Genomic DNA, 21080 nt, shown 5'->3' with positions numbered 1-21080 from the left:
GCCTGGGCAGGGAAAAGCGTGGTGGGCTCGGTGCCAGGCCCTGTGCCAAGAGCTTCCCAGAGATGAAGACATCCAGCCCTGGCTGGGAAGCAAGTGCATTGAAAATTCCCATTTCATAGAGGAGGACACGAGCCCAGAGTGGTGCAGTAAGCTACCCAAAGCCACACAGCCTTTGGGGAGGAGGCGTTTTTGAACCCAGTTCTGCCTGACCTTTCATTCTCCATCAGTCTCAGCTTTCTTTCCCTTTGCTGGGTTGGGGGGCACCAGGGTGGGGGCACAAAGGACCTTCACCCCTCGCCTCTCACCCCTGGCAGGCTCAGACCCCTCACTTGAAGTCCACACTCACCTATCCCCCAGGGCTGGTCCTCTCTTTCTCCCTCCATCTCTGTCCCCTGGGAGGGGTGGTCAGGGCTGGCCTGGCCCCCCTTGAGGCTGAGACTGAGGGATGAGAAAGGGCCCCACCCCTAAGGGGACCTGCCACTCACCACCCACCCTGACCTTCCCACTCACAGGAAGCCCTGGGTCATCACTCCTGCTTCCGCCCCCTCTCTGGCATCTGGGAAGCTACCATTTCTCCTCCTCTTCACCAGCACCCCCGCAAGGTCTGAAAAATTCAGCAAATAAAAGCCCTGGGCCCAGAGATGCTGTGATGAACCATCCACGGGTGCCCAGGACATCCAGGGCTAAACCAGGACGCCCCCTGGGAGGTGAGAGGACTTGCCCGCAGTGACCCAGCTGGGACAGGAGCCCCCAGGCCAACATCTCCTGATGGAAGACACCATCCCCTCTCCTAGATTTGACCAGGAGCAACTTAGGGGTCCTCTTTTCAAAGGGTTTTTAAAATAGGAGATGCCAATCTCTGATTAGCATGAAAATGCTTTTCCTTTGGAACAGTCAGTACATAACATTCCAGAGCTACACAAGGGTTTACTGTGGCAGGAAGAGCTCCCCCACTCAGCTCCCAGGCCCCGAGAGGCCCAATCTCTTGGTTCAGCTGCCTGAAAGAGGCTTTGTATGTAAATGCTCATCTTCTTTTTCTCTTCTTTCCTTTTTTTAAAAAAAAAAAAACCCGAAAGCTTACACTTGACGCATTCTTCTGCATCTTTTTTTTTTTTTTTTTTGAGGAAGATTAGCCCTGAGCTAACTACTGCCAATTCTCCTCTTTTTGCTGAGGAAGACTGACCCTGAGCTAACATCGTGCCCGTCTTCCTCTACTTTATATGTGGGATGTCTACCACAGCTTGGTGTGCCAAGCGGTGCCATGTCCGCACCAGGGATCCGAACCGGCGAACACTGGGCCGCTGAGAAGCGGAACGTGCTAATTTAACCACTGTGCCACTGGGCCAGCCCCCTTCTGTGTCTTTATTTTTTGAGACAAGATATAAGATAAAATTTACCATTTTGTCCACACAAATAATCCATAATCAGTCTATAAATGAAAATTGGGGTGAGTTTATCCTGAGCCAAAATGTGAGGACCATACAGCCCAGGGCCTTCCTTCCCCAAGGAGGGAAGGGCACCAAAGAAGTGGGGTGTACAGGGTGGTTATATACCCTCAAAGAGAGTGTTTCACGTATGGTTGAAATGTCCCTTTTACAGTAGTCACGAGATTGCTCTGTCGGCACAGTGATGGATGGACACAGCCGGGCGGCAGGTCCGTTGTCTCTAGTTGGGTGTCACAGGTGAGCACAGCCAGCAGTTCCTAGCCTGGGGAGAGAAGCTTATCCTTAAGGAAGTGCCACTGTGGGGGGAAGTTGCACCTTTATCTTAAGGCCATTTGTTCTTGTCTTTGGGACATAGGAAATGCCTAAAGCAGATATTCAACACATGCTCAGTGGCCATGTGAGGCCCTTTTGGTAAAAACAAAGTCAGGCTGAATTAGGCTTACACTGAATGGCTTCCTCATACACTCCAATATATCCTACCGCTCGCCATTTCTGTTTGTCATTTTCTCCCTTTGATCTATAATCTTTCAATAGAAAGCACTGATGTTCAAAATATCGTCCCTTGGTGGCAGGGTGGTTGCTGCCCACCCTGGGTCCATCATGTCCCTCGGTGCTAGGCTCTTATCTCATTTACTTGCCCAGTTGTCCATGCTGGGGGAAAACAGTCGGATATAGTGGACAAGTATTAACACGAAGCATTTCATAGGTTATATAATTTTCAATTAATGTTAGGTTGCTGCACAAACATTGTATATGTACTTTACTATGACTCCTTATGTTTACATTGTTCACAAGTATAGCACAAGTACAGTACAAATAATAATAATTCAACATATATTTGAAAACCTTCGTTTAAAATGAGTTCTCAGGCACAGTCCTTATCAGCAAAGGAAATCTGTCCGGGGTTACAGGATCGATCTACCATCTTGAGTCACTAAGCAAACATCCCTCCAGCTTGTAGGCCAGTCTCTCAACACTGAGCAAAGAAAACAGCAATTAGTTTGAATATTATGACGAGGATAATAATTCCAAGAAGTAATAGAAACAGGAATTGCAATCCGGATGGAAAAAGGGAAGCGATACCGGAAGGGAGCTGAGCAAAGAAATCAAGACTGGGTGTCAGATCTCTCAAGGCATCCACCTGCTTCTTCATGGGTTTTAGCAGAGGTGACACATTGGAAGACTCATCAGGTATAAAGACACAGCATTCGGTCTGAGTGGTTGCGTATGTACCACCTTGGGACGCAGTTCAAATATCTAAAGCCATTCTGTTTTGAAGGACAGCCTTTCTCATGAAAGATATCTCACTATTTAATAAGGCTATTCCTGTTTGACTATGGTTAAGCGCTTCTTGAGTAACTTTAGTCAGGTCCTCCATATGTAATAATGACATCTTTTAGCCCCAAAGAAGGAAGAAATATAGTTGCTTGGTGGCCACAGCAGTGGAACACTGAATGAGCCCATCTGGCCTTAAAGAGAGGGAGATCGGCAACAGGTGTTGGCTCAGTGTGAATCCTTCCTCGCTTTTACAGGAAACTCAGGCTGCAGTGTTTTATCCATCCAGGTGGTAGCCAAGGCCAGAGGTTTGTTCCACACAACCACCGAGTTCCATTAGGAGCCACCCAATAAATGCCTGGCCTTCAAGACCAGTCTCTTCCAAACCAATCACTTTCTTTAAGTATGATAGTACTTTGAAACCTTCAATGGAACAATTATAAAACAGGTAGACAGTTTTAAGCATAACCAACATTTAATAAGGAGATACTAGGTTGAGAATACAGGGCTGGCCTGGTGTCGTGGGACAGCTGTCTACAACAGATGCCGTCTTCTTCTCATCCTGGTGTGGTCCTTTCCAACAGCACCGCAAAGAGTCTTTTATTCGATGCCTCTTCTGGTAAATAAATTCTCCAGGTTATAGTCCATGATCTGTAAGTTCTGGGAGCTCTCTGTGAGAGAATCAGCTACCAGCCTTTCATTTCTTTTAAGCATATCAATGAGACCCTGACAACAAGGTAATACATCCCTTAAGCAAAGTTGGTTCATATATTTCCTCATCCAATTTCGTAGGCTGTTCTATTATTATTTCAAAAGGAGACAGCCGAAGTTTACCGAAAGGGTGTAGATCTAAGACTGAGGAGCGCTTGCAGACAAGCTTTTGGCCGTGAGAGAGTAAACGCTTCTGAAAGCTTTGCCACTTAAGTCTTGATTATGCTCTCAATTCTTTCCACCAATCCTGGGGATCGGGGATGGTGGAAATGCTGTGGAAATGCTGCATTATTGGCCAAATGTTACAAATAGCTTTAATTATTCGCCTGGCGAAATGAATTCCCCGGTCACTATGTAACTTAGTAGGAATTCCCCAAACGGGAATTTTTCTCTCTGATTGGAACTTACCCACTATTAGAGCCGTTGCTCTGCTGCAAGGAAAAGCCCCAGTTCGATGTGAGAACACGCAGATCATTACCAAGATGTATTTATATCCTTGAGATGGTGGCATTTGGACAAAGTCCAATTGCCATACCTCAAAGGGTCCCTTAGGAAGGGGAAAGTGACCTTGTGACCCGGGAAGTGGTTTCCCTGCGTTACACTTTGGGCATATAACACAATGAGTATAAACTTTATGAGCCACTGTGGGAGAAAGTTTCCAAAAGTATTGTTTTCCCCTTTTGTTGCCACCTTTATATATATATATATATATATATATATATATATATATTTTTTTTTTTTTTTTTTTTTTTCTTTTTCCCCATGGTGATTTCTTGACCCTGCACAAGAAAACCTTTTACTGGGTTAGCAGAGTTAACAGAAAGTAGCAGGCATTCCTGAGGCTGGACAACATATCCAGCTTGAAAACATCCTTGCTTATCTTTTAAGTAAGACCCAAATTAAATAATAGAATGCAGTCCTGGTCTTCTCCCTTTGTGATGTTGGAAGCAAGGTAGCAGGGTTAAAATAGTGAATAATCTTTACCTACACCGTATAACCTAAGAAGGTTTATCATCATTTACTTGACGATGCTTCCTGTGCAATTTAGCACCCAACAAGCCTAATGAGTACCCTCCCTTTTATAGCAAGAGAGAACAAATATCTTTGAGAAGTCCTGGGGGTCCTTTGAAAATTCTCAAAGAATGTCAAAATAAAGACTTCGCTTAGGATATGAATTATTGGGAGCTTGTCAAAAATATCGAAAGATTTTAAAACACTTATTTAAACAAAATCAAGAGATTACTGATCCTGACATCGTGAAACAAGGGTCACTGAAACGATGTTTCATAATAATGTTTAACCAAAGTGACAACAGAAACAGTCAAAATCCTTACTAGAGAGACCCTAGTCTTTTTGAACGTAGGAAACTATCTTAACAAAACACAGATCTTCTGTCTTTTAGGTAAACTTACTCAAAAGAAAAACTTTTTATAATCTCTTTATCAGCAGCAGACTATGAGTTTAATAAAATGATCCTTTTAAGAGAGAAAGCCAAATTCTAATTTTTGTACCAGTTTACTTTTTATATTAAACTTTATTTACTTAATTTATTTTATTTTAATCTTAACCAACTTGACCATGCATAAAACTCCTCATGGTTCAACCTCCATCAACCCTCTGTCACTTTCTTTTTACATTCAGAATTTGTCCCATACCTTGCTTTTTTCCTCCTAGTATTTTAGGACAAATTTATCTTTCTTACCCAAACAAACAAAATATTTCCATTCTCTATACCTTCTTTACTGAAAACTTAGCTCTTACTTTCCTTGACTACAAATGTGTTTTCCTTATTAATTTCTACCAACCTTAATCACATATTAGAATTTTTAACCTTTCAAAACCTTAATTTTTAGTGAAAATGAAGAAGCAGTTATAAACCTTCTTTAGTATTTTGTGGCTTGGCAAATTTATAAACACTTTTATAATTTCTAAAAACATGTTATTCCATAGTAGAATCTTTTAATAAAATACAAGGCATTTTTACTAATACACTTAAACACCTTTTAGTTTTTCTGTAGTAAGAAGCCAAAAGTAGATAAACGTACCTTTAGTCGTTAATGTCCAACACTCTATCTTATTTAGAGATGACCTACATACGTAATGAATCTTTGTCATTTAAATTAACCCAGCAACATAGAATTATTGTTGAAAGTCCACCTAACACTCATCATTTTAAAATCTATTTAGCCACTTGTTCCCAATAATCATTTAGATTGTCTATAAAAATTTGATGAGACTTTAGACAAAATTAGCCATCATTTTAAGTTAGTATTTTTGATAACCACTTTCGTAAGCGATCACAGTTTATCTGACCGATAAACAGAATAAAGGCCTCATGTCTGCGTCAGATCTAATGCTGACAACTAGGAGGACGTGCTTGTCTTAGTCAAACCAACAAACTTAAACAAGCTTTCGTTTCCCAAAGATTATTTTGTATCATGTTAACTTGAAAGACGTTTGGGTTAGTTCTATTTAGAAAAGGTTTTGCAAGTGCTTACTTTAAGTCAATTGAATAGAACTCTTTAGAAATTGTAGGGGCCGGCCCCATGGCACAATGGTTAAGTGAGCACCTTCCCGCTTCGGTGGCCCAGGGTTCGCTGGTTCAGATCCCTGGTGCAGACATGGCACTGCTTGGCATGCCATGCTGTGGTAGGCGTCCCACGTATAAAGCAGAGGAAGATGGGCATGGATGTTGGCTCAGGGCCAGTCTTCCTCAGCAAAAAGAGGAGGATTGGCAGCAGTTAGCTCAGGGCTAATCCTCCTCAAAAAAAAAAAAAAAAAAAAAAGAAAAAGAAATTGTGCCATGTGGAGGTAAAATACCACACACACATAAACAGACAGATACAGCAAAGATTTCCCTTAGATTTCTGAGTTAGGTGTTGTCATAGCAGACCACTATGGAAAAACTTTTTTACCCAGTTTTTTTTTTTCTACTTTATCTCCCCAAATCCCTCCTGGTACACAGTTGTATATCTTAGTTGCAGGTCCTTCTAGTTGTGGCATAATTTCCCCAGTTTTTTTTTTTAAAGATTTTTTAATTTTTTCCTTTTTTCTCCCCAAAGTCCCCTGGTACATAGTTGTGTATTTTTAGTTGTGGCTCCTTCTAGTTGTGGCATGTGAGATGCCGCCTCAACGGGGTTTGATGAGCAGTGCCATGTCTGCACCCAGGATTTGAACCAACAAAACACTGGGCTCCCTGCAGTGGAGCATGTGAACTTAACCACTTGGCCACGGGGCCAGCCCCTCCCCAGTTTTTTCTTTCTTTCTTTCTTTCCTTCTTTCCCTCGGCTTTAGGAACCTGGCTTGGGAACATCCCCCTTTGTTAAGCAATTGCAGTCCCATCGTGAAGCCAGCTGGAGTTCAGAGGAGAGGCTGCCCATTTGGGACCTGATTGGGCTTTTTTAGAAGTTTGAATTCCTGCTTTTCTTTTAATTTTGTTTTGCTATAAAGTTCGAAGAACTTCTAAGGACAGTGTAACGGGTCAGAGAGTGCACTGATTGTGAGTGTTACTCCCTAGAGAAAGGTAGTAAACACTCTCTTACATGCCTCAGTTTCTCCTTCTGGCAGTCTAAAACTGCCATGGGGGCTCGGAGCACGGGTGACCAGCCCTTACGTGCACATCCCTGGATGAACATGTAATTAATTACCGTGAATGAGAGTGGAGTTCCCTATGGGACCACTACACATTGCTAGGATTGATCCTCTGACACTCCCGCTGAGGTCTTCAGTCACCTGAGGACACCCTTCCAGCCAGGAGAACAGTGTCCCTTTTTTTGGGGGCTGAACACGTTCCATGTCTCATTTCTCTATCAAGCAGTTTGTTCAGACTTCATAAACACAATTCTTTCCAATTTTAAAGCCCAATTAAAAAGGTCAGCCTTCCCCACTCACTCCCAAGTTCCTCTAGGCTCCTCTGGCCTAGGAAATTCCTCTGAGATTCCTCTTACCTGGGGTGTGTACTGGTACCCCTTAAGACACCTAGTCTGAAGACCTTACCCAGCTCATATAAACTCTTGGACCGTCAACTTAAAATAAGGAGGGCTGGGTTTCAGGAGAACTCACCAGGATCACCTGAAGAATGCAATGATCCGGGGGGCTCAGTGGGCCCCTATTGGTACCGAATGCCAGTTCAATGTAGATTCCAGGTGGTCTCTGATGGGTTTCTCTGAAATCCTGCTGCAATGACACCAAGCAATGTGGATGCAAATAAGGCATAACCAGCCTAGAAATGAAAATTGGGGTGAGTTTATTCTGAGCCAAAATGTGAGGAGCATGGCCCAGGGCCTTCCTTCCCCAAGGAACGAAGGGCACCAAAGAAGTAGGGGGTACAGGGTGGTTATATACCCTCAGACAACATGTTTCACACGTGGTTGAAATGTCCCTTTTACAATAGTCACAAGACTGCTCTGTTGGCACAGCGATCGATGGACACAGCAGGTGGGTCTGCTGTCTTGGTGGACACAGCAGGGTGGCAGGTCTGTTGTCTCGAGCTGGGTGGTCACAGGTGAGCTGGGTTGTCAAAAGCGAGCACAGCAATCAGTTCCTAGCCTAACGAAAGATGCTTATCCTTAAGGAAATGCCAACGTGGGGGAAATTGCATCTTTATTTTTTTGTTTTATCTTTATCTTAAGGCCATTTGTTCTTGCCTTTGGGACACAGCAAATGCTTAAAGCACATATACAATGCGTGCTCAATGGCTACGTCAGGCCCTTTTGGAAAAACAAAGTCAGGCCGAATTAGGTTGACACCAAATGTCTTCCTCATATACTCCAATATATCCTATTGCCTGCCATTTCTATTTGTCAGTTTTAACCATTTTGAGCGTACAGCTCAGTGACATTCTGTATATTTATGACTTTGTACCATCACCCCCATCATCCATTTCCAGAACATTTTCACCTTCCCAAACTGAAACTCTGTCCCCACTAAACGCTAACTCCCCGTCCTCTTCCCCAGCCCTTGCCCCCACCATCCTACTTTTCATCTCTATGGATTTGCCCATTCGAGGTACCTTATATAAATGGAATCCTACAATATTTGTGCTTTTGTGTCTGGCTTACTTAGTGAAACGTTTTCAAGGTTCACCTGTATTGTAGCATGTGCCAAAATTTCATTCTTTATTTGTTTTTTAAATCAAATTGTACCTATTATTTTTTATTTATTTGAAATTTTTTTTTTTTTGGTGAAGAAGATTGGCCCTGAGCTAAAATCCATTGCCAATTTTTCTCTTTTTGCTTGAAGAAGATTGGCCCTGAGCTAACATCTGTGCCAATCTTCCTCTATTTTGTATGTGGGATGCTGCCACAGCATGGCTTGATAAGTGGTGCATAGGTTTGCACCTGGGATCCAAACCAGTGAGCCCCAGGCCGCTGAAGCAGAGCATGCAAACTTAACCACTACAGCACTGTGCTGGCCTCGGAATTTCATTCTTTTTATGGCTGAGTAATAGTCTACGGTACATATGGACTGCACTTAATTTATCCATTCGTTCGTTGATGGACACTTGGGTTGCTTCCACCTTTTGGCTATTGTGAATGACGCTGCCGTGAACACGGATGTATGAATACCTCTTTGATTCCCCGCTTTCAACTCCTGTGGGTATATACCCAGGACTGGCACTGCTGGATCCTACGGTAATTCTAGGTTTAACTTTTCGAGGCCCTGAATCTTGTTTTTAAACTTAATATTCCTAGGAGCTCTTTGATATCAACATGTAAAGAGGTCTCTGGTTGTTACTATTTTTTTTAAACAGTGAGTCTTTTGTTTTATTTTCTGGTAACACTTTAGAGATGAAATTCACATGCCAATCCAGTTCTCCGATTGGCAGTGTTCAAGTCAAGAGTTTTTGATACAGTCACAGAGTTGGGCAAGCTGTCACCACCTTGCTCTTTTTAAAGGAACCAGTCCCCTGTGGATGGACAAGAAAGTTGCGTCTTTTTTTTTTAAATGTTCTTTCTTTTTTTATTTTTTTATTCTGGCAAGGAAGATTGGCCCTGAGCTAACATCTGCACCCATCTTCCTCCACTTTGCACGTGGGACACCCCCACAGCATGGCTTGATGAGTGGTGCCAGGTCCACATTCGAGATCTGAACCTGTGAACCCTGGGCCAATGAAGCGGAATGTGTGAACTTAACGGCTGTGCCACCAGGCCGGCCCCTCATGTGCCTTTTTTTTTCTGGTTCTTTAGTGATGTTATTTTTCACATGTAAGACTCTGATCCATCAGGAATTTATGTTGAGAGAAGGTGTGAGGTAGGGATCCAACTTCTATCTTTTTTTTTTGCTGAGGAAGATTGGCTCTGAGCTGACATCATGCCAATCTTCCTCTACTTTGTATGTGAGACGCCCCCACAGAGTGGCTTGCTCAGTGTTTGTAGGTCCACACCCAGGACTGAAACCTGTGAACCCCACTGATGCAGAGCACGCAAACCCAACCACTATGCCGCTGGGCTAGCCCCCCAACATTTTTTTCTCCCTGTTGTCCCAACAGCATTCATTGCATCATCTATCTTTTAGATGTGTAATTTTGGGGAGATTAGGGCTATCATAAGATAGCTTTGAGGTGTGGAGAGGTTGGAGTTGTCAGAACATGAAAACTGTTGAGTACTAAATTGACAGCTGAGGAAGTCGGTCCCCACCCAAACCTCCGGGTGATTTCCAGCGCTGAGGAACGCCCATGGAACGTGACTTTTTTTTTTTGTTTTGAATCAGTCATGCTCCAGTCCTGGGATGTTGGAAGCACCCCACAAAAACAATGTTAACACAGCACAAGTGGATTGCAAAACGACCTGACAGATCTTGCAACTCTGCGATTTCACATGATGGAAGAAAGTGGGTGTGGAGAGGGACCAGAAACACAGGTAAAGTGATGGCACAGAAAGTCCCAGGAAGGCAGGACAGGCCGCCCCAGAGAGAAGGACTCGAAGATCATGAGAGTCAGACCAAGACCTGTGTGTGGTTTCCTGGGGCTTCTGGAACAAAGTTCCACAGACTGGGGGCCTTAAAGAACAGAAATCCATTCTCTCATGGTTCTGGAGGTCCAAAGTCCAAACTCAAGGTGTCGGTAGGGCCAGGCTCCCTCCGAAAGCTCTAGGGAACAATTTTCTCTGCCTCTTTCAGTTTCTGGGGGTGGCTAGTGTTCCTTGGCTTGTAGACCCAATTTCTGCTTCTGTCTTCCCATGGCCGTGTTCCTTCTCTCCGTGTCTCTCTGTGCCTGAATTTCTCTTACGAAGTCACCAATCATTGGATTTAGGGCCCACTCTACTCTGGGACTACCTCATCTTTCCTTCATGACATCTGCAAAGACCCTGGTTCCAAATAAGGTCACATTTCCAGATACGGGAGTTAGGGGTGGAACAATTTTCAGGGGGACACAATTCTACCCACAATGCCCTCCGAGTATTTTTTGTTTAGTTTTCTGCATATGTGTTTGTTTTCCCCCCAAAACGACTCTTTCCAGAATCCTATGGAAATATTAAATGTGAATCACTAAGTACAAATTTGTGGGGTGTGGGGGGAAGTCTTCTCCAAAAAAAACCCCAATGAATTAATTTCTCCTTCGTTTGGAGAATGAGCGCGTTGTTTCAATCGGAGCCCGCATCTCGTTCACCATGGATTGAACTCCTCGTCCTAATTTGGATTCCGGTTTTGAAAGATACAGCCCGCTTCCCACCAATTCTTTTGTTTTCCGGCCTGGGGTTTGGGCGCCCGGGTTAATTAGAGGGTTTTTCTCTGGGACCAGCCAGGCTAACCTAATGAGGAAGTTTCTGGTAATTTCAGGTCAATGCGGTGGGTGTCTGAGGTGGGGGTGTGGCTGGGGACGGGATGTTGTGGAGGCAGATAGGAGGGCTCGGTGAGCTTCCCCAGGACTGAACGACCCCGGGATGAAGGGGCAGGTGGGCACGGATGCGGAGGGCTGGGGGCGAGGGGGCTCCGCTGAAACCCAAGCCCAGTGTGAGCAGAGCAGGCAGTCTCAGGGGTGGTCCCCGCAGGTCTGGGGGTGCTCAGAGTCCATGGAGCCACCACTGAGACTTTGTAGGAGAGGGTCATGCTCTGATTTGCAATCTGAATGGTCAGCAAGGCACGGCGTGGGCGCGGGTGGGCAGCCAGATGGCCGTCCTTGAGTGGGGGGCACAGGGCGACAGCAGATGTAGAGGCAGGGTACTAGGTTGGATGGGGGAAGTCCGGATGTCCGCGGGCGGCACGCACTGGAAGCTTCTCAGCTGGAGATGCGGGTCCCTGGTGTCAGCCCAGCGGAGAGCGGTGGAGGGTGGGTGGCAGCCCCCGTGGGTGAGGGCAAGAGAAGAGGCGTGGGGAGAGGGTAGGCCTTACAGCAAGGGGGCCACCTGGCTGAGGCTTCTCCTGTCTCGTTCGGGGACCCTCAGGCCAGCTGCTCAGGCCACCCTCAGCCCCCAGGCAGGGGACATGGAGCCGCTTTGCTGGACCGACGGGGCTGAGGGATGGCAGCTGAAGGATCAGTTCAGACCTTGAACTTGGCCTCTGCACCAGCCTGGGGCAGGAGCAGCGTGGGGACAATCAGAGAGGAGGAGCAGGGAGGGAAAACCAGCATTTATGAACTATTGACCAAATGCGGGGCGCATCCTCGCCTCTTGGCGGTTAAAAATAACAACAGTTGCAAGTTGGCACAGGTCGCTGTGCGCCAGACTTTATTTTCAATGAGCTCATCTGGTCCCTCCATAGCCCTGTGAGGTGGGTCCTCTCAGTCTCCTTTTGCAGGTGAGGAAACGGAGGCACAGAGAGGTTAGAACACTGGCCCAAGGTCACAAGGCCTGCGAATGGCTGAGCTGGGACTGGAACCTGGGTGGTGTGTTTCCGCTCTGCTGGCGGGGAGCCAGGGACAGGGACAGCCCCATGTGCGTGCAAAGCAAGCGTGCAAAACTAGTGGCCCCTGAATGAAGCCTGCCTGGTGTCTGTTCTGGTGAGGATGTGGGCTGGGAGGTGGGGGGTGCTGGAGACAGGCTGGGTTAGGTCTCCCGGAGGTCTGCAGGAGCGCTGGGGGTGTGAGCTGGAGGTGACACTGACTTAACCCCACCTCCCACCTCCCCGGAGCCTTCCCCACCCCCCTCACTTCCCCTTCTGCAGTGGCTGTGGGCTGGCGGCGGCGGGGTGGGGGGGAGTCCTCCGGAAATGGGTGATGGGAGCCAAGGGCTGGAGCCGCAGAGCTGGGGGAGGGGGCTGGGGCTGTGGGGCTGGGGGCTGCGGGGAGAGCAGAGGGGCAGAGTTCCAGCTCAGGCCCTTTGAGGTCCCTGGCTTGTCCCCCTCTGCTGAGGGAGGGGCAGTCTTTGTGTGGGGACCTGGGGTTTCTCAGCTCATGCCAGCCCGGAAGTCCCTCCCGGGGTGCCTTAGAGGGTGGGGGCTTCCCTGGAGGAAAGGACCCTCGGTGAGCCTCGAAGCTTTTGCATATTATTCATATTATGATGCATATATTCATATTCATTATGCATATATGCATATGCATATTATTCAATGCCTTCTCTTATCGTTTGCAAAACCCACTGTGTGGGAAGGGCCCCAGGGAGGTGGGGAGGCGGGGAGTCTTCCAGAGCAGAGGCGTTCCAGCCAAACAACCTGCGAGGGAGAGAGTCAGGGGTGCTCAGGCAAAGAGGAGAGTGGTCACAAAGTGTGTAGTTTGAAGCACCGTGTTCTGGGCTGAAGGTTAACTGAATGAAGCAAGGAGCAGAGAGGGTGGGTAGAGATGAGACTGCAAAAGAAACAGGGCCAGAGCCAAGAAAGTCTTTCGAAACTTGGATCTCATCTTGGGGACAATAGGGAGGCATGGAAGGGTTTAGAGCAGGGAGGGACATGGTCTTATTTTTGTCTCCTGGAGATCCCCCGGCTGTGGTCTGGAGGGCAGGCTGGAGACAGGGGACGGTAGGGCCAGTTGCCCAGTGCAGAGCTGATGAGGCCAGGACAGGGCAGGTGGGTGGGAGGAAGGGGGAGGATTTTTAACTCTTAGAACCTTTTATTCAAATATGACACATGTATGGAAAAAAGTGCACAAGTGACAAATGTACGGCGCCAACATCCAGATCAGGGACAGACATCGCCAGCCCCTAGAAACCCCACTGTGCCTCCTTCCTGTCACTCCCCCTGCAGGGTCAGCCCTAATGGGACTTTGAACAGCAGAGAATCCCTGTCTGTCATTTGGACTCTTTGTTGGGTAGTTAAATGGTTTCCAGTTTGGGGTTGTTACAAGCAGAGGTGTTGTGAAGATTCTCATAGTCTGGGTTTTTTTTTTGGTGAGGAAGATTGGCCCTGAGCTAACATCCATGCCAATCTTCCTCTACTTTGTATGTGGGGTGCCACCACAGCATGGCTCAGTGAGCAGTGTGTAGGTCCCTGCCCAGGATCCGAACCCCCAAACTCTGGGCCACCGAAGCAGAGGGCACAAACTTAACCACTATGCCACAGGGCGGTCCCTCTCATAGGTTTTTTGATGAATGTAAGTATGCATTTCCTTTGAGTTTATTCCTAGGAGTTATAGTGTAGGTGTTTATTCAGCTTTGCGGATCCTGCCAGTTTTCCAAATCGGTCGTGTCATTTTACACTCCCACCAGCAGCGCAGAGGTGTGACTGGTAACATCTTTCTCACGTTAGCCATTCTAGTAGGTGTGGGGTGTCGTGGCATTTGGTTCTAATTTGCATTTCCACAATGACTCATAATGTAAACATCCTTTCATTTGTTGGCCTGTTGGAGACAACCTTTTGGGATGCCTTTTTCTTGTTGATTTGTAAAAGCTCTTTATATATGCTGGACATGTGTTGGCATTAGGACCACCTTCACTGTAGTCCCCCTGGTTCCTCTGGCCACCTCCGTCACACTGATGCCTTCCGCCTGTATTGACCATCAGCTCATCCTCCACTCTGGCCACTGGACTCCACTGGCCACCGATCTGCAGTAACCTGATCTCTCTGTCCACTTTGGGGAGACACACTTGAAAGACACAAGTGCACAGAACAAAGTCAGTGCGCTCCCCACAGGGACAACCACTCCCATAAGCTGTGTCTACTTTCACGGGCAGAGACACATCCATAAACAACACATGTGCTTTAAATTTATATAAATAGTATCATGCTGTACTATCATCACACAACTTGTTTCCTCACTCAGTGGTATATTTTTGAGATACGTTTATGTTGCAATAGAGACAGAGATGGTTGGTGGAGCTATTGGTTCCTTTTTCACTCCTATACAATATTCCCTCACAGGACCATCCCCCTTTTCACTTCTCTCCTCGTCCATTGATGAACATTCCAGTGGCTTCTAACTCTTCACTGTCATGAACATCTCTGCAAGAAAGCCCTTATTTTTGGCTTCTTGACCTTTCTCAGAAAGTTCTTTCCTTTCAAAACCCACCATCTATTTTTCCTCCCTCCTCCACAATAAATGGTTCCACTTTTTGGCCATTTGGAGATTACTTTTTTCAAAGGGCCCATTTTTCCTTTGGTATTTCTCCTTTTTTCTTGTTGATTTGTAGGAGCTCTTTATATATGCTGGACACGAGTCCTGTGTCAGCTCTGTCTACAGCAGATATTTTAGAAGAGGTTTTGGGCGACCTTCAGGGGGTAAGGTCAACATATCTGGGTGATTGACCAGAAGAGAGGGAGAGGAAGGAGTGGAGAATGAGGTGCCAATCATTCTAAGTGTCAGGGTGACTGATGGGGCCATTGCTGAGGTGGGCGGAGCCACAGCTGAGGGAGGTGCTGGTGGATCTGAGGAGTCACTAGAATTTGTCCTGGGGTCTCGTGGACACAATGAGGCTCCACAGGGAAAGGCTCCTGGGGGGGCTGCAGACCCCAGAAATCATTTGCTGATATGCAGCCTTGGGGCCAGCCTGGTGGCATAGTGGTTAAGTTTGTGTGCTCCACTTTTGTGGCCCAGGTCTGGATCCCATTGTGGATCTGCTTATTAAGCCACACTGTGGCAGCAAAATAGGGGAAGATTGGTACAGACATTAGCTCAGTGACAATCTTCCTCAAGCAAAAAGAGGAAGATTGGCACAGATGCGCGCTCAGGGCCAATCTTCCTCACCAAAAAAAAAAAGATACACAGCCTTGTGCATTTTTCTGAGTATCTCTAGCTTGCAGCAGGTCCAGACATGCCAACCCTTGACTCAGAGCCCAAAACACGCCAGGGTCACGTGGGCCAGTTGAGGATCTGGCAGTAGGATTCTCATTTTTTGCAATTAAAAAATTTATTGCAAAATAAAAGTGACTTTTTCCTTCATGATGTAGCTCTGTGAATTTTATCACGTGTGTAGATTCGTGTCACTGCCACCACAATCAGGAGACGGAGCCATTCCATCCCCCTCGAATTCCCTCGTGCTGCCCTTTACAGCCCCCGGTCTCTCCCTCGCTCCCTCCCCTGCCAACCTCTGATCTGTTCTCCATCACCAGTTCAGCCTTTCTGAGACTGTCGTGTCCGTGGAGTCACACAGTGTGTGACCTTTCGAGACTGGCTCCTTTCATTCAACGGAAGGGCAATGGGATTTTATTTTATTTATTTATTTTTATTACTTTTTATTTTCATTCATTCATTTATTTTTTATTTATTTCTTTTGAGGAAGATTAGTCCTGAGCTAACATCTGCTGCCAATCCTCCTCTTTTTTTGCTGAGGAAGACTGGCCCTGAGCTAACATCCGAGCCCATCTTCCTCTGCCTTATACGTGGGACGCCTACGACAGCATGGCTTGCCAAGCAGTGTCATGTCGGCACCCGGGATCCGAAATGGCAAACCCCGGGCTGCCGAGAAGTGGAATGTGCGCACTTAACCGCTGTGCCACTGGGCGGCCCCGGGACTTTATTTTTTTAATAGACTTTATTTCTTAGAGCGCTTGTAGATTCATAGAGCACGGAGCAGAAAGTCCAGGGGGTTCCCATGTACCCCCTGCCCTCACACACAGCCTCCGCAGCCATCAACATGGCGCCAGCGTGGTCCCTTGGTTACAATCGATGAACCTACATGGGTGTGTCACTGTCACCAGAGTCCACGGCTGACATTAGGGCTCGCTCTCGCTGTTGCACATTCTGTGGGTTTGGAAAAATGTATGAGGACGCGTGTCCATCGTTATAGGATCTTACAGACCCGCTTCGCTGCCCTGAAAATCCTCCGTGCTCCACCTCTTCCTCCCTCCCCCAGCCCCTGGCAGCCGCTGACCTTTTACTGTCTCCGTTGTTCTGCCTTTTCCAGAATGTCACAGGGTTGGAATCATCCAGGATGTGGCCTCTTCAGATTGGCTTCTTTCACTCAGTCACACGCATTCAAGGTTCCTCCATGTCTTTTCATGGCCTGAGAGCACACTTCTTTCTGAGATGAATAATATCCCATCGCCCGGGTGTCCCACAGTTGATTTATCATCCACCTGCTGAAGGACATCTTCGTGCGTGCGCGTTTTGGCAACCATGACAAAGGCTGCTGAGGACGTCTGTGTGCAGGTTCTGTGTGGACATAGCTTTCGACTTACTTGGGGAAACACCAAGGATCACACTTGCCAGATTGCACGATAAGAGTGTGTCTAGTTTTGTTAAGAAACTGCCAAACTGTCTTGCAAAGTAGCTGGACCATTTTGCAGTCCAACCAGCCATGAATGAGAGTCCTGTTGCTCCACAGGCAATGGGATTTTTTTTTTTTTTTTAGCAATTTGGTCCCACAGGTGTCTGCTATTTTTTTTTTTTTTTTTGGTGAAGAAGACTGTCGCTGAACTAACATCTGTGCCAATCTTCCTCTATTTTAGGTGGGACACCACCACAGCGTGGTTGATGAACGGTGCTAGGTCTGCACCCAGGATCCAAAACTGTGAACCCCGGGCCGCCAAAGCAGGGCACATGAACTTAACCACTACACCATCAGGCCAGTCCTTGGGGTTTTTCTTTAATGCTTTTTTTCTTTCTTTTTTTTGGTGAGGAAGATTGGCCCTGAGCTAACATCTGTTGCCAATCTTCCTCTCTCTTTTTGTTTCTCCCCAAAGCCCCAGTACATAGTTGTATATTCTAGTTGTAGGTCCTTCTAGTTCTTCTATGTGGGACGCCACCACAGCATGGCTTGATGAGCGGCGTGTAGGTCTGCGCCCAGGATCCGAACTGGCAAACCCCGGGCTGCTGAAGCAGAGCGCATGAACTTAACCGCTATGCCACCAGGTGGCCCCAGGATTTTTGATCACGAAAAACCTAGAAAAAAAACATTGGGTCCCATCTGTTGGCCGTTTTTTTCTTAGAACATTCTATGAAAACTTTCCATATTGTTAAAAACAATCTTTCCGTATTGTTAGGAAAACCTTTCTGACAACGTTAAGGTCAAAACCTGTTTAAAAACGTCCAATGCTGACAGCGTTTTTAATGACCGCGGAATCGATTTTCTTCTGGTATCTCACCGCGGTTGACTCGTCCGTGCACTTTAAGCCTCGTGCTGAGTAAATATTAAAATAGCACCATCGCGAGGAGTGTCGTCGGCAAATATTTGTGGGCTCCTCGTATTTCTTCAGAGCAGATTCTCAGAAGAGGAAATACTGGCCTGAAAAAGACAAACATTTTGCGATTCTTGGGACGAGGTGCCAAATCCTCCCCACATGGCTGCAATTTACGCTGAAAGCAGCTAGGCGATGCGAGAACCTAACAAAACAAAAAGTCACTATTCAAAGAGGCAAACGCATGTCTCCTTTTTAATTAGCAATTAATACCTTTGAGTATTCATGAGGACGAATGTCTTCTCTTGGGCGCATCAGCATAAAATCAGTGACTTCTCTGTTCGTGCTCTTTTCGTCTCTTGGTTGGGATATTCATATATATCGATTCATAGAAGCTCTTTAAATTTTAAAGACAGACAACCCAGTGCGTTCCTTCCCTATTCCTCCCACTGCTCTTAAGCTTAGAAAGGGCTTTGAAACCTCAGAGATTTGAAATCCATTTATGGACAGCCCTCGTTTTATTGCCCTTCACAGATACTGCCTTTTTTTTTTTTTTTTTTTTGGTGGCGAAGATTGGCCCTGAGCTAACATCTGTTGCCAATCTTTCTCTCTCTCTTTTTTTTCTCCCCAAAGCCCCAGTACATAGTTGTGTATCCTAGTTGTAAGTCATTCTAGTTCTTCTATATGGGCTGCCAACACTGCATGGCTTGATGAGAGGTGCATAGGTCCACACCCAGGATTCAAACCGGCGAACCCTGGGCCACCGAACCTAACCACTTGGCTGCGGGGCCGGCCCTGCAGATCCTGTTTTTCACAAGACCCTCCAAGAGTAAAAAGATTATGACCCACTGAGGGCTCAGATGAGGGTTAGCATTTTTTAGCACTGAAGTATTTTTTAATTAAGTTATGTCCATTGTTTTTAGACGTAACACTATCGCACATTTGATGGACTACAGTATAGTGTCAATGTCACCTTATTACAGAAATGCCTTATTACGGTGGCCTGGAACCGAGCTCGCAAGATCTCCGAGGTCTGCCTGCAATTTCGTTCCCTTCTGTTGTCCTCTAGTCACTCGGAAGTGTGTTGTTTGTAGCTATTTAACTCTTCAGATCGCCTCGTATTCGTTAGCTCTGGCTGCGTAACGGTGACCCCGAAACTCACTGGCTGAAAACAGCAATAAACTCGATCATCTTTCCGATTTTCTGTGGATGAGGCGTTCAGGAGCGGTTCGGTTGGGGAGTTTCGGGCCAGCGGTTTCCCAGGAGGTTGCAATCAGATGTCACTCCGAGCCGTTGTCACATCAAGCTTGACTTTAAATGTCATTTGTGGTTTGGAAGGTGGCTCAGTCACATAGCTGGTAAGTTGGGGCTGGTTGTCGGCTTCTCCACCGTGTGGCTTGAACATCCTCCCAACATGGCAGCCGGCCCTGTGCAAGGCCAGGGTGGGCAAACGACAGCGCCGGCTCAGGGCTGGCCCACCACCTGTTTATATAGATGAACGTCCACTGGCGCACGGCTGTGCCCGTGTCCCTACATGTCGCCCGTGGCTGTTTTCACATGGCAATGACAAGTCAAGTCGTTGCTGCAAAGATTGGCCCACAATGCATAAAATATTCACTCTCTAGCCCTTTTACAGAAAGAATTTGCTGACCCCCCAAGTGATGAAGGCAGAAGCTGCAAAGCCAATGATGACCCAGCTTTGGAGTCACATATGATCATCACACAGAATTCCATTGGTCACCCAGGCTGCCCACCTCTGACTTAATAGGGAGGGGACTTAACCACCAGGAGGGGAGGGTCACGGGGGCCATCTTGGAGGCTGACCACCGCCCCCCTGGAATTTGTTGCAGGTATTTTTCAGGGGTGCTTGGCTGCCTGCCTTATACTCATTTTCCCTTCTTCATGACTAAAAAGCATTGATTTTGTCTGGGGCGCCAATATGCTCAGTTTAAAGCATGATGTCCCCAGGCTTCCTTGTCCTTAGAAGTGGCCATGTGACCCGTTTGTGGCAAACGAGATGTAAGTGACTACTGTTTTTCTGATTAGAAGGGAAAACTCTGCCATCTCTACCATTTTTACACATAATTCTTCCCCTTTCTCTCTCTCTCTCTCTCTTTTTTTTTTTGGTGAGGAAGAGTGGCCCTGACCTAACATCTGTTGCCAGTCTTCCTGCTTTTGCTTGAGGAAGATTGTTGCTGAGCTAACAGCTGTGCCCATCTTTCTCCATTTTGTATGTGGGACGCTGCCACGGCATGGCTTGATGAGTGGTGTGTAGGTCCGTGCCCAGGATCTGAACTCGTGAACCCCGGGCTGCTGAAGTGGAGAGTGAAAACCTAACCACTATGCCACTGGGCCAGCCTCTCCTTCCCCTTTCTTGATGCCTGGAACATGGTCGCAATGCATAGAAGCACAGCAGCCATCTTGAGACCATGAGGACAGAAGTCACATGCTTTGGATGGTAATGCAAAAAGATGGAATGGCCCTAGGTCCCGGCAGGCATCAGTGAGCCTCTGCACCAGCAGCAGGCTCTGCTTCCAGACATCATGTTATATGAAAAATAAAGCCCTCCTCCCTCGCTTCGGTCACCCTTAGATTTTTTTTTTCTTGGTTGTACGTAACTAAATGCAATCCAAAGTGGTCCTGATGTGGTATAAGGCAAAGATTTTCCTTCCCTCTCAAATAGTTAACTGTCTTTATCACCATTTACTGATGGGTGATGCTACCTTCATTATGCAAAAATCAGACTCAAGACTCCTGGATCCCTGGATTCTGTCTCAAATCTTATAGCCCGAGCAATGTTGCCTTAATTATTCCAGCTGTTTGATGTAAGACCTCTTTCCTCCTCTTAACGTGGCTTCAATTATCTTCACCTCTTTATCCTTCTCCGTGAACCTTCCAGTCGATTCGTCAAGCCGCCCACGTCTCTCCCACAGGATCTTAAATCAGAGTCTGGAGTTTCAGGACAGCTTTTCATGTTTTGGGCAGGGCAGCTGTCCCTTTCTCTCCCCGTTTCTATTTTCTAAACTATTTACAGGGTCCGAAGTGGATCACGTCAGACTCTGAGTCAAGGGCCACCCGCTGCCATCTTTAGTTTACACAGGCCTCGCCAGCAGGACATGCTATTATTTCCCCCATTTTACAGAGGACGCAATTGAGGCTCAGAGAGGCTCCTTGACTTGTCCAGTGTCACAAAGCTACTAAAAGGCTAGAGATGCCGTTCAAACT

At 46.7% G+C, this 21080-nt stretch overlaps 1 long non-coding RNA gene across 1 annotated transcript; it reads right to left on the bottom strand.

The window, feature by feature from the left end:
• Positions 1 to 16251: 16251 nt before the first annotated feature.
• On the bottom strand, positions 16252 to 17292 carry LOC138924953 (uncharacterized). The gene is made up of 2 exons (XR_011440407.1): positions 16610 to 17292; positions 16252 to 16479 (listed from the first exon to the last, which is right to left on the bottom strand). It is a non-coding gene; the product is annotated as an uncharacterized lncRNA (long non-coding RNA).
• Positions 17293 to 21080: the final 3788 nt, after the last annotated feature.

This window comes from Equus caballus, chromosome 7 (genome assembly GCF_041296265.1).
Source record: "Equus caballus isolate H_3958 breed thoroughbred chromosome 7, TB-T2T, whole genome shotgun sequence".
In the NCBI taxonomy this organism is placed as follows: Eukaryota; Metazoa; Chordata; class Mammalia; order Perissodactyla; family Equidae; genus Equus; species Equus caballus.
Note: the sequence above shows the minus strand (reverse complement) of the source record. Positions and strands in the feature narration are given on the sequence as shown.